General features: G+C 39.3%; 1 protein-coding gene across 1 annotated transcript in view; it reads left to right on the forward strand.

The window, feature by feature from the left end:
• MAP3K15 (mitogen-activated protein kinase kinase kinase 15) overlaps positions 1 to 13,720 on the forward strand; it is a 145,615-nt gene that overhangs the window by 33,405 nt on the left and 98,490 nt on the right. The window lies entirely within an intron of this gene.

Here is a 13,720-nt window from a genome sequence, read left to right on the forward strand (position 1 = left end):
CCAATTGATTTCCTTTTATTTCTCTTTCTTTGTGAATTACTGTGGCTAGGATTGTACCTATTGGTGGTATTTCTCGCAGGGACAGCTGGAACCCCTTCCCCCTCAAGCTGCCAACTGGCTCATCCCCACTCAGCCTCCCAGCTCTGTCTCTGAATAACTTTGGTCAGTCATTCCATCCCAGAACCCAATCCTCAGTGCCCTCATAGGTAAAATGAAAAGGTTGAATCATAGGTAAAATGAAAAGGTTGAACTCAGTCATTTCATTCATAGATAACTTCCAGCACTCATTGTCTGCGTCCCATATTTGTTGTACAAGTGAATAGACAGGACTTGGATTTAATACACGGAACATCTAGGAAACAGTAGTTCCTTGAAGCAAGAATTACATTAAGGCCAGGTAGAAGGAACACAACTCTTTTGCATCTTGACCGTTGGTTGTGTCAGAGCCTAGAAACCTTTTTGTTCTTCAGGAGACTTAGCCATACTCTGTTACCATTCCACTATATAGTCTCCCTTTTGGTACATTCTCCCTTGTCTATAAACACCTAGGAATTCCCTCACATTCTTGGTAATTTTAATTAGACCATAGCATCATTCTCCCTAGGTTTTTGTTTGCTTTGCTGGTTTTTAGGAACAAACTGATTCTAAAGGATTTGGCAATGACTGTCTCTGCTATGTTTGACATTACTTTAGAATTTGGTGCCCAGTCCTGGTTGTCATGCTTCATGGGGTGTGAAATTTTAGAGCATTCAGGAGAACAAAATAAAGGACCTGAGGTGACTGGAAGGGTTGAAAATAGCACCTAAAAGGAAAAATTGAAGGGAAACGAATCTCAAGAGGTATGGTTCATGGTCTTTTTCAAAGGTTACCCCTTTTCATGAAGCTGGGAGGTGGTTATTTCTACTCCAGATGGCATGGAACTAGGGCAAATGGAAAAAAGGTTGGGATCAGCAGAATGGACATCTCACAGTAATGGTGATTAAACACTGAAATAGAATGTCAAAGTAAATCATTGACTTTTATGAAGAGTGTGCTCACTGGTCCCTCCATATGGATGGGGGTAATGCTGCCTGAAAGCAGAGATATGGTTTGTATGACACCAGAGGTTTGGAGAGAGAATCTGATGACGCTGTGGGACTGTGATAACGGGACAGCTTTAACAGAGAGAGATACAACATAGTCATGCTTGGTGAATTATAAAGTCCTGTGAGTCAGGTACAGATCAAATGCCCCACAGTGAACATGGAGCTGGGTGCTTGAAGTGATTTATGAATGTATGAAAACCAAGATGCTTTGAGATGTCTGTCTTCAGGGAGTATTTCATGTTTTTAGAATTGTGCCTGATGATGCTTGGGACTAGGCTTCACATAGTATAGGGATGGTGTATTAATTAGTAAGGGTTCTCTAGAAAAACAGAACTGATAGGAGATAGAGACATTTATTATGAGGGTGCCTGGGAAAGCCAGTCATGTAATTCAGTTTAAGTCCACAGGCCTGGGAAGCCAATGAGGGTAGATCGGAGAAGATGATATGAGTGTCCCAGACCAAGCAATTTGGCAGGCAAAAGAGGCCGAATTCCTCCTCCCTCTGCCTTTTGTCCTGGTTAGGCCTCAGTGGATTGGAGGATGCCCACCCACAGTGGGGAGGGCAGTCTACTTGACTGAGTCCACTGACCCAAATGCTACTCACATTCAGAGACACCCTCCCAGACACGTGCAAAAATAATGTTTAATCTGAGCACCATGAGGCTGGTCCAGCTGACACATAAAATTGGCCATCACAGATAGCTTACATTTGCTCCTGTTTCTGGGGGCAGTTGCTTTGTAGGAATGCAAAGGATGGGAAGCCAATCTGTAGTCTTCAGTCTGGACCAGATCTGTAGCCCTTCTGGGCTCTTCTGGTCTTTGGAAACATAGTATCACCTTTTGTTCTCACCTCTTTTATTTATTTTTTTTATATGCAAGTTATATCTCAATATAATTTTATTTTATTTTTAAACTTTACATAATTGTATTAGTTTTGCCAAATATCAAAATGAATCCACCACAGGTATACATGTGTTCCCCATCCTGAACCCTCCTCCCTCCTCCCTCCCCATACCATCCCTCTGGGTCGTCCCAGTGCACTAGTCCCAAGCATCCAGTATCGTGCATCGAACCTGGACTGGCATCTCGTTTCATACATGATATTTTACATGTTTCAATGCCATTCTCCCAAATCTTCCCACCCTCTCCCTCTCCCATAGAGTCCATAAGACTGTTCTATATATCAGTGTCTCTTTTGCTGTCTCGTACACAGGGTTATTGTTACCATCTTTCTAAATTCCATATATATACGTTATTATACTGTATTGGTGTTTTTCCTTCTGGCTTACTTCACTCTGTATAATAGGCTCCAGTTTCATCCACCTCATTAGAACTGATTCAAATGTATTCTTTTTAATGGCTGAGTAATACTCCATTGTGTATATGTACCACAGCTTTCTTATCCATTCATCTGTTGATGGGCATCTAGGTTGCTTCCATGTCCTGGCTATTATAAACAGTGCTGCGATGAACATTGGGGTACACGTGTCTCTTTCCCTTCTGGTTTCCTCAGTGTGTATGCCCAGCAGTGGGATTGCTGGATCATAAGGCAGTCCTATTTCCAGTTTTTTAAGGAATCTCCACACTGTTCTCCATAGTGGCTGTACTAGTTTGCATTCCCACCAACAGTGTAAGAGGGTTCCCTTTTCTCCACACCCTCTCCAGCATTTATTGCTTGTAGACTTTTGGATCGCAGCCATTCTTACTGGCGTGAAATGGTACCTCATAGTGGTTTTGATTTGCATTTCTCTGATAATGAGTGATGTTGAGCATCTTTTCATGTGTTTGTTAGCCATCTGTATGTCTTCTTTGGAGAAATGTCTATTTAGTTCTTTGGCCCATTTTTTGATTGGGTCATTTATTTTTCTGGAGTTGAGCTGTAGGAGTTGCTTGTATATTTTTGAGATTAGTTGTCAGTTGCTTCCTTTGCTATTATTTTCTCCCATTCTGAAGGCTGCCTTTTCACCTTGCTAATAGTTTCCTTTGTTGTGCAGAAGCTTTTAAGTTTAATTAGGTCCCATTTGTTTATTTTTGCTTTTATTTCCAATATTCTAGGAGGTGGGTCATAGAGGATCCTGCTGTGATGTATGTCAGAGAGTGTTTTGCCTATGTTCTCCTCTAGGAGTTTTATAGTTTCTGGTCTTATGTTGAGATCTTTAATCCATTTTGAGTTTATTTTTGTGTATGGTGTTAGAAAGTGTTCTAGTTTCATTCTTTTACAAGTGGTTGACCAGTTTTCTCAGCACCACTTGTTAAAGAGATTGTCTTTAATCCATTGTATATTCTTGCCTCCTTTGTCAAAGATAAGGTGTCACCTCTTTTTCAGATGATGCTCATAGTCTTGTCTTCCAGGTTTGTTTTTTAGCTCTTTATTTAGTTATTTAGTTATAATTGACATACTGTAAAGCTTACCTGTGTGCACAATATCCAATGGCTTTTAAGAGTTGTGCAGCCATTGCCACAATCCAGTTGTAGAGCGTCCATCACCCTGCAATATACTTGTTTTCAGACAACCCTTATTCCTATCCAGCCCCAAGCCACTAATTTGCTTTATGTGTTACAGATTTGCCTTTTCAGGACTTTTCATAGAAATGGAAGGATTCAATAATGCTGTCTTTTGCATCTAGTTTCTTTCACTTGGCATGATATTTGTGAGGTTCATCTGTGATGTAGCATGTATCAGTGGTTCCTTTTTATTGCTGAAAAGTATTTATTGTATGGATATTCCATATATTTATAGCAATTACATTCTTCAATTGATGGACTTTTGGATTGTCTCCACTTTTTAGTTATTTTTCATAGTGTTGCTATAAACGTTCTGGTGTTTGTGTTGGAAATATGTCTTTATTCCTCTTGGGTAGATAGCTGGGAATGGAATTGCTGGATCATATAGTAAATATATGTTTAAGTTTGTAAGAAACTATCAAAATAATGTCCAGGGTGGCTGTACCATTTGGCATTTCCTTCACCAATGAGAGATCTAGCTCTTCACATCTTCATCAATACTTGGTATGGTCTGTCTTTTCATTATATCCATTTTAGTATGAAGTGGTATCTCATTGTGGTTTTGTATTTCCCTAGTGAGTCATGATGTTGAGCATCTTCTCATGTGCTTATTAGCCATTCATAGTCTTTTTTGGTGAAATGTCTATTCAAATCTTTTGCTTATTTTTAGTTGGATTTTTTTGTCTTATTATGGAGCTGTTAGAGTGCTTTGTGATTCTGGAAGCAAGGCCCTTTTCAGAGACCTCATCACTTATTTTATGCCTCATGCTTTTGGTGTTGTATCTGAGAACGCTTAGCCTAACCCAAGGTCACAAAGAATTACTTCTATGTTTCCTTTTAAAGTTTTATAGTTTTGGCTCTTAAATTTATTCCTCTGACCCATTTTGACTTAATTTTTGTGTCTGGTGTGAGGTCGGGATCCAACTTTTTTCTTTTACATGTGGCTATCCAGTCAAAGCTAGTGGAGGTGATGGAATTCCAGTTGAGCTATTCCAAATCCTGGAAGATGATGCTGTGAAAGTGATGCACTCAATATGCCAGCAAATTTGGAAAACTCAGCAGTGGCCACAGGACTAGAAATGGTCAGTTTTCATTCTAATCCCAAAGAAAGGCAATGCCAAAGAATGCTCAAACTACCGCACAATTGCACTCATCTCACACGCTAGTAAAGTAATGCTCAAAATTCTCCAAGCCAGGCTTCAGCAATACGTGAACCTTGAACTTCCAGATGTTCAAGCTTGTTTTAGAAAAGGCAGAGGAACCAGAGATCAAATTGCCAACATCCGCTGGATCATCAAAAAAGCAAGAGAGTTCTAGAAACACATCTATTTCTGCTTTATTGACTATGCCAAAGCCTTTGACTGTGTGGATCACAATAAACTGTGGAAAATTCTTCAAGAGATGGGAATACCAGACCACCTGACCTGCCTCTTGAGAAACCTATATGCAGGTCAGGAAGCAACAGTTAGAACTGGACATGGAACAATAGACTGGTTCCAAATAGGAAAAGGAGTACGTCAAGGCTGTATATTGTCACCCTGTTTATTTAACTTATATGCAGAGTACATCATGAGAAACGCTGGGCTGGATGAAGCACAGGCTGGAATCAAGATTGCTGGGAGAAATATCAATAACCTCAGATATGCAGATGATACCACCCTTATGGCAGAAAGTGAAGAGGAACTAAAAAGCCTCTTGATGAAAGTGAAAGAGGGGAGTGAAAAAGTTGGCTTAAAACTCAGCATTCAGAAAACGAAGATCATGGCATCTGGTCCCATCACTTTATGGGAAATGGATGGGGAAACAGTGGAAACAGTGTCAGACTTTATTTTTGGGGGCTCCAAAATCACTGCAGATGGTGATTGCAGCCATGAAATTAAAAGATGCTTACTCCTTGGCAGGAAAGTTATGACCAACCTAGATAGCATATTGAAAAGCAGAAACATTGTTTTGCTAACAAAGGTCCATCTAGTCAAGGCTATGGTTTTTCCTGTGGTCATGTATGGATGTGAGAGTTGGACTGTGAAGAAAGCTGAGCGCCGAAGAACTGATGCTTTTGAATTTTGTGGTGTTGGAGAAGACTCTTGAGAGTCCCTTGGACTGCAAGGAGATCCGATCAGTCCATTCTAAAGGAGATGAGTCCTGGGTGTTCTTTGGAAGGACCGATGCTAAAGCTGAAACTCCAATACTTTGGCCACCTCATGCAAAGAGTTGATTCATTGGAAATGACTGTGATGCTGGGAGGTATTGGGGGCAGGAGGAGAAGGGGACGCCAGAGGATGAGATGGCTGGATGGCATCACCGACTCAATGGACATGAGTCTGGGTGAACCCCGGGAGATGGTGATGGACAGGGAGGCCTGGTGTGCTGCAATTCGTTGGGTCGCAAAGAGTCGGACACGACTGAGCAAATGAACTGAACTGATCCAGTTGTCCTGGTACCATTTCTTAAAAAGATGATTCCTTCCCCATTGAATTTTCTTGGCACCTTTGTCAGAATCAACTGACCATAAATTTAAGGGTTTGTTTCCAGACTTGAAATTCTGTTTCACTGACCTGTATGTTTACCCTTATGTCAGTTCCATGCTGTTTTGACTATTGTAACTTTATAGTACTTTTTAAAATCAGGAAATCTGTCTTTGTTCTATTCAACACTGTTTTGGCCATTTGAGGTCACTTGCAATTCTATGTGAATTTAAGAATCAACTTTTTCATTTCTACAAAAAAGACCATTGAAATTTTGATAGGGGGTTACATTGTATCTGTTTATTGCTTAGGTGGTATTGATATCTTAATAATATTGTTTTCCAGTCCAAAAACACAGGATGTATTTCTGTTTATTGAGGACCCCTTTAATTTCTTTCAGCAGTGTTTTATAGCTTTCTGTGTACAAGTCTTTTACCTTCTCAGTTAAATTTATTCCTAGATATTTTCTTCTTCTGGATATTCTTGTAAAGGAAATTTTCTTAATTTCCTTTGCAAGATTTATTTTTAAAGATATTTTCCATAGAAATCTTTAACACATCATATTTGGCTTCATAATTCAATATTTGAGTTAAAATGTAATTCAGTTTTTGATCAGAATTCCAGAAAAATTACCTCATATATTATTTTTATCCATTTTCATTCTTAGAGGATATTTTCTGTTGCTTAGTGATAACCAAAATAGCCCCTTTCAGCATTTTGTCACTTCAGAAGACTTGTTTATATGATGAGAGATCAAAAACAAAAGTGAAATTATAGCCTTTATGAAAACAAGAGTGAAAGTATAGCCAACCCCAAGACTCCTTTGTCTGTTAACCCTTGGAACTTCCTGATAGTTTGTTATTGTTGTACATAGTCCACAGGTATTCTGTGTTTGTTTTAATTTTCCTTTGTAAAAATAACTATACCTTCAAAGACACGTTATATTTTGTAAGTTGATTCTCCCCAGGAAGTAAACTGTGAGACTGAGTTCAGTAAACAGGGAATTTGTTGAGGAGTGCTCTTGGGATCACCTGTGAGGGAGAGGAGGGCAGGAAGTAGGATTGGGCAGAACGAGAAATCCCACTGGGATGCAGGTCCAGTGGAAGCCTTGCCTGACCTCCGTGGGGAGCTGGAGTTTCCGAGTAGTTCTGAGTTGTGACGAGATGGTCAGGCCTTTGTACTCCTACATCCATCCCTCACTGGAAGGAGAATGATACTGGGTGAGGTGCTGTCCGCACCTGAGGCAGTTCCAGAAGGGGCTGGCAGCAGGGGTGAGAGCTGCAGTGTTCTCAGTAGCTAGGACAATACATCTTTCCTTGAAAAGGGGGGTCTGGGTGTGCACCTGAGTGTCCGCTGCATTGTAATCATTTCATTTGAGAAATATATGAATCATATGTACCTTAAGACTAAGGCATGTACCTCAAAGGCAGAGATGCACAGAAGTGATGTTTTCTTTTGAATTGGTGGGTGATTATTCAGAAGCTGTATGTAGCCTCAGCAGAGAGGAAACATGGGGACATAAACCTTCCTTGACCCTCTGGAAAATGACCAGGAGAAGATGAGGTGTTCCACCCAGTATGTGGAGAAGAGATAGTTCAAAGTAAACTGGACCTTACTTTCATTTGTCATGTCCTAAAGCTAGAGTTGAGAGCTGATCCTTTAAAAGCAGAGTTAAATTTCCGAGCTAGGATCATGTTATTAAAAAACTAATCTGGTTCTTGACCTCTGGACTAGGTGATTATTTTTTTTTCTGGAAATTCAGTGAGATTTAAAAGACATTCATTGTTCCCATCAAAGTAGTTATCTTTATGATGGCAATAAATTGGAAATTCTTTGAGAAACAGACATTGGTAGTATTGGTAGTATTGTCTGTAGTACTGCAAGTCTTGTACCTGGCTTGCAAGCTCACTGAGGACTCAAGTTTCGGGTAACAGAATTTCTCCTGGTCTTTCTCTCTCTTGCCTTCCTCATTCCTTCAGTTTGCTTTGGCTTGGGATCCAAGATTATCAAGGATGATGTAGATTGCTTAGGGACACTTTGGTAAAAAGGCAATTAAATTTCTTTTCTCCTTTCTGCATCCTTTGGGTTTCCTGAGTTCAGAGTCAGAATTTCTACCATTTTTGTTACTGAAGACTCAAGTTCAAATAAGAAGGCTAATTGTCATAGTAGATGGAGAGGGAGGATTTTATTCATTGAATGTGATTTATGTAAAAAAAAAAATCTCTGCCATTTGAATATTTATTTCATTTGTATAGCTATTTTGTATTTCTACCTCATCTTAAGTTCTCCCTCAAGTCTTTTTGTCTTTTGTTCCCCTTCATGCCTGTGGTTGTGTTCTCTTTTAAATTGAAGTACTCTGGAAAAAAAATAAAATAAATTGCAGAACTCTGGAGGTGTGAACCATACAACTTTTCTCTGTATCTCTTGAATATGACAGGAGTAGTGTCACATGTCACAGGGCCAATGTCAGAACCAAAATAGAAATATTTAATTCTGCCTACCAACTGAATGAGTCTTTAGTGTGCCGTTTGTTGTTGTTGAGTCATTCAGTTGTGTCCGACTCTTTGTGAGTTGGACTGTAGCATGCCAGTGTCCCATGACACCAATTTATTTTCTTTAAGATGTAATTCACATACCATAAACTACACCATTCACCCATCTGTTGGTGTTGGGCACTTGGTTTTGTATATCATGTCTATCTTGATATAAGAGTGTTTCAGGATTAAGCAGGATTGGCAGTTAGTGGCAGGAAGCCTACAGGAAGGGAGAGGGAGGACATGAGATTTTCCTGGCTCTGTGGTCATCTGTGGGCCAGTCGGTTAACCTTGCTGGGAATCGGTTTCCTCCAGTATAAAATGAGATGATTATTAATAAAGTGATCACTGCCGTTTGTGCCAGCTCTGAAATAATTCTCTGACTTTATGATAGCCATTCTGTTATTTGAACAAAGCAGATGGACTGTTGGAATAGCTCAGTTGGTGCTACATGGCATGTTTCCAGCAGGGATGTCTTCATTCACCTTTCAGTGGCACAGTAGTCTGATTATCCAATTGAAATTGTTACTCAGCTTCTGTATTTTCCTCTTATTACCAGATAAATATAGAAAGCTAGCAATGTACATAGAATGCTATTTGCATTGATCTTAGAAAAACTGCATTTCCCTGATGTGCATGCGTGCTGATTTTAAAAATTCTCCTTTAACTGACTAGACAAAGAATTACACCTTGTTATCATTTTTTAGAGCAGTGCTTGATTTAGGTTTTCTTCCTTAATAAGTTGACTTTGTCACACGTATGGTTATGTTAAATAATTTTTGTCTTAAGTTTGCTCAATTTCTCCCTAAATTTTCTTGGGAACAATTCTCTGTTTTTCAAATTCCAGTTTTCACCAAGGGTTTGCAGCCCTTTTCTATTACAAGAGTTAAACTCCAGAGTGGCACGTTTTCCTAGCAATCAAGATATGCATTCTTCCGTAAGTGCTTGGAAATCAGCTTATCATGGGTAGTATTAAACCTCCTTCCATTTGCCTTAGATTTTTCCCTCTTCTTTTGACTAAACATTTATTTAATCGTTATTTTAGAAATGTTCCCTGGAAGGTCAAGCTTAAAGTCTCATGTTGAAGTTGGTTGGGATAAATTCTTATACATCTTTTTGCTCCAAAAAATTAGTTTATAAAAAATAATAATAAAAAACTTGTGCTATTACTGAACAACTTTGTGACCTGCTGTTGTTGTTCAGTTGCTAAGTTGTGTCCAACTCTTTGCAACCCCATGGACTGCAGCCTGCCAGGCTTCTCTGTCCTCCACTATCTCCTGAAGTTTGCACGAACTCAGTCGTTGATGCTATCTAACCATCTCATCCTCTGCTGCCTCCTCCTCCTTTTGCCTTCAATCTTTCCCAGCATTGGGGTCTTTTCCAATGAGTTGGCTCTTCGCATTGGGTGGCCAAAGTATTGAGTTTTAGCATCAGTCCTTCCAATAAATATTCAGGGTTGATTTCCTTTAGGATTGACTTGCTTGATCTCCTTGCTGGCCATGGGACTGTCAAGAGCCTTCTCCCGCAACACAATTAGAAAGAGCTGCTACTGAAAAGTGAAAGTTAGTCTGTCAGTTGTGTTTGACTCTGTGCAACACCATGGACTGTAGCCTGCCAGGCTCCTCTGTCCATGAAATTCTCCAGGCTGCTGGCCATAAATAAAAAATAAGTGCTAGTGTAGTGAGGCCCCTTTGCTTGTGTTATTGTGCTAGTCTTCTTGCATAGGGCGCCTTGCATAGGGCACAGAGGAGCCTGCTGGGGAACTCGTCCTAGGTGTCCTTGGGCCATGATTGAACCTGATGGACAGTAAGGTTGAAACTGCAACATGCTCTGCTCTCCTGGCAGCTGTTTATGGATGGGACTCACCTATTATCATGTAACTGTTCATACATGAAGCCCACTGAAGAAACTGATGTTTTAGGGCTGCAGGTAGTTTGTTCTATGTGCAAATTCTGCCTAGAGTCCAGAGCAGGGGCTCTTAGATTTTGGGGTCCTGGGACTCTTTTGTCAGTCTGGAAGAGCCTATGGACCCCTTCTCAGAATAAATCTTAAAATGTTTAAATAAATACAAACTACTACAAAAGAGACCAATTATACTGAACTATATAAGTGGAGTTGGTGGTAAAGAACCTGCCTGCCAGAGGCAGGAGACATAAGAGATGCGGGTTTGATCCCTGGGTTGGGAAGATCCCCTGGAGGAGGAAATGGCAACCCACTCCAGTATCCTTGCCTGGAGAATCCCATAGACAGAGGAGCCAGGTGGGCTCCAGTCCATGAGGTTGCAAAGAGTAGGACACAACTGGAGCGATTTAGCATGCATGCATGTAGTTATCAAAAATATTTTAAAGTGATATATTGTAGTCTATGTCCTTCTTTACTAATGTCTCAAATAATAAGATCAAACAGCAAATCTAAAAACTGCCGTAATTTTGGTGTAGTGATAAATATAAAAGTTATTTTGAGATCTCTTCAGGAACTGTAATGTGAGATGAAAAATTGTTTGATTTATATTAGTGACAAAGTCCCATGTCCTGCTGAAAACAAAATGTATTGCCTCCATTCCTGATCAAAGGCACAGTTATATTTCAGTGAAAGGCAAATGATGAAAAAGGTGAACTTTTTTTTCTCACTCACTTTCACAGACCCCCAAGAATTAATGGGCTCCAGGTTCAGAATTCCCAGTCTGGTCTAGTCTAGAACTGTCGAACATAGCTAATCTTTATTGGATGTCCACTATGTGCCATGACCATCTTTAAGCCTCTGTTACTTAATGAAGTTGACAGTATTATTGTCCTCATTTCAAACATAAGAAAACTGAGGTTTAGATGGACAAATACATTTTCCAAGGTCATCCATCTAGTATGGGGTGGAGCTGAGATTCCATCTTTGGCCATCCAGATTCTCCACCATCTTGCTGTGCTTGAACTGGGATGATATTGACTTTCCATTTCAATAATTGTGTTATTTCTTTGTTACCTAACTTAGCAAATGTTGGGGGGGGGAACCCCACTAACCAGCTCTACTGAGACAATGATGAAATTGAAATGTCTTTGTATGTACTACTGGTGGGAGTATAAATTGCTCCAACCTTTTTGACAGCAACTTGGCCACACATATGGAGAACCTTAAACTTGCTCTAATAATCTCACTCCTGGGAAGCTATTCTCAGGAAAAGACCAGAGTGGAAAGATGCCATATGCAAGGATATTCATCTCAGTGTATAGTAAGAAAAAATTCCAAACAAAGTTATATAATAAATGAGAATGATGAAGTATGAAGTATACACTATATATATATATATATTCACCAGATGGTGTATTAGATAGGCATTAAAAATTATGGCATTTGAGACTATATATCCATACATTTGTAATGAGAGCTTTTATTTTATTAAAATATTTATTTGGCCATGCTGGGTCTTAGTTGTAGCATGTAGGATCTAGTTCCCTGACCAGGGATAAAACCCAGGCCCCCTGCATTGGGAGCTTGGAGTCTTAGCCACTGGACCACCAGAGAAGTCCCTGTAATGAGAGCTTTAAAAAACCTATTATTTAACCTAGTGATGCTATGGGATGAACTGTTCATTGTGGTGATGTTTGTAGATGGTCGTAGTTCCACTGATTTCTCACCCCCACCCTCATAGTGTTCGAGACCAGTGGCTTTTACTCTGCTCTCTGACCTCATTTACTATATCAGAATCATCCTTTTGGAAATGCTTGAAGAGTGTTTGGAATAAGGGTTTACATGTTAATGTGCCTAGCATACTGGTTCTAATGCCCCTTTATGTAGGAAACTAAGCTGTCTTTGTTAAATTTGTTTTAATGAGTTGGATTCTTGAGATGTTTCTCTTTATAAATGTAACAATTATAAATATCCCAGCCTGGTTTGCTATTGAACGTGTGTTATGCTAATCAATGTTTTTCTTTTTAATTTTGGGTCTCCCCACCAACAAAAGTCTTCAAGTCATCACTTGAAGATGTTTGGGCCTATTCTTTGTAAGAACAAAAGTACTGTACTCAAGAGGCTGTGCTTTCATTTGGAAGTTCATGAATTGCTTTTTTAAATGTAGTCATTAGTCCCAATTTCTTTCTGTAAAATTTCTTTAAGTTTTATACACTTTTATGGAAGATTTTCTCAAAAGAAGTAGTTTTACTTTCCCAAGATTCCAGATTCCCGCTGTCTCCTCAGTCCTGTTCATTAAACTCACCCAGCTGTTTTCAGGATTCATGCATTCCCCTTCTTTCTCCTTATTTTCTCAAACTAAGGCTAAATGTTTGCTCAGAGGATCAGGATCTGCTCCAGCTGTGGGCAAGCCTTCACCAGCCTCTCTTGCCACTGTTCTGCTCACTTGAGCCATAACCTGTGACAGCACAGAGCATATATTTATCAATGTCTCATTTTTTCACACTTCATTATTGAGGATTTGAGCAGAACTGGGGCAAAGGTAACTCCTGTGCTCTCTGAGATGAATAGATTTGCTTAAGGAAGACTGTCAACAAGATTTCAGCACAAATATTTGTTTTGGAAATATTTTTAAAGCTTCTAACAATTTTATCCAAATAGGTTGGACTCTTGCACCTTCAATTTACCTACCTCTTATGGAGACTGGGGATTATTTAGTTGTAATGTTTGTAAGTATTTTTGTTAGAATTCTTACTCTGTATAATATCATCTTTTAACAAAGCTGAGAGAAGAAAGGAAAATAAGTCTTTATAGAGTTACATTAACCTGTTTGTTTACCTTCCAAATTATTTTCATTTGTTTCTGTGGATTCAGGTTACCAAATGGTGCTATTTCCTTATTCAAGTACAGCCTTGTTTCTACCTACATCTTTTGTACTATTAGTGTCAAATATGTTACATATCTATTAATATATGTTATAGGCCCCAACATGTGATTATATGTGTCATTTTGTGCCATTGTCTTTTAACCCAGTTAAGACAAGAAAAGAAATTAGCAATTATATTGTTTCTTACAGTTACCTATATAACTAACTTTATTGCATATTTTTAAAGAATATTTGTTTGGCTGTGCCAGGTCTTAGTCACAGTAAGCAGGATCTTCAATTTTCATTGTGGTATGTGGGATCTTTAGTTGCGACATGTGAACTCTTAGTTGCTGCATGTGGGAT

The sequence above is a fragment of the Bos indicus genome, chromosome X (genome assembly GCF_029378745.1).
Source record: "Bos indicus isolate NIAB-ARS_2022 breed Sahiwal x Tharparkar chromosome X, NIAB-ARS_B.indTharparkar_mat_pri_1.0, whole genome shotgun sequence".
Taxonomy (NCBI): domain Eukaryota; kingdom Metazoa; phylum Chordata; class Mammalia; order Artiodactyla; family Bovidae; genus Bos; species Bos indicus.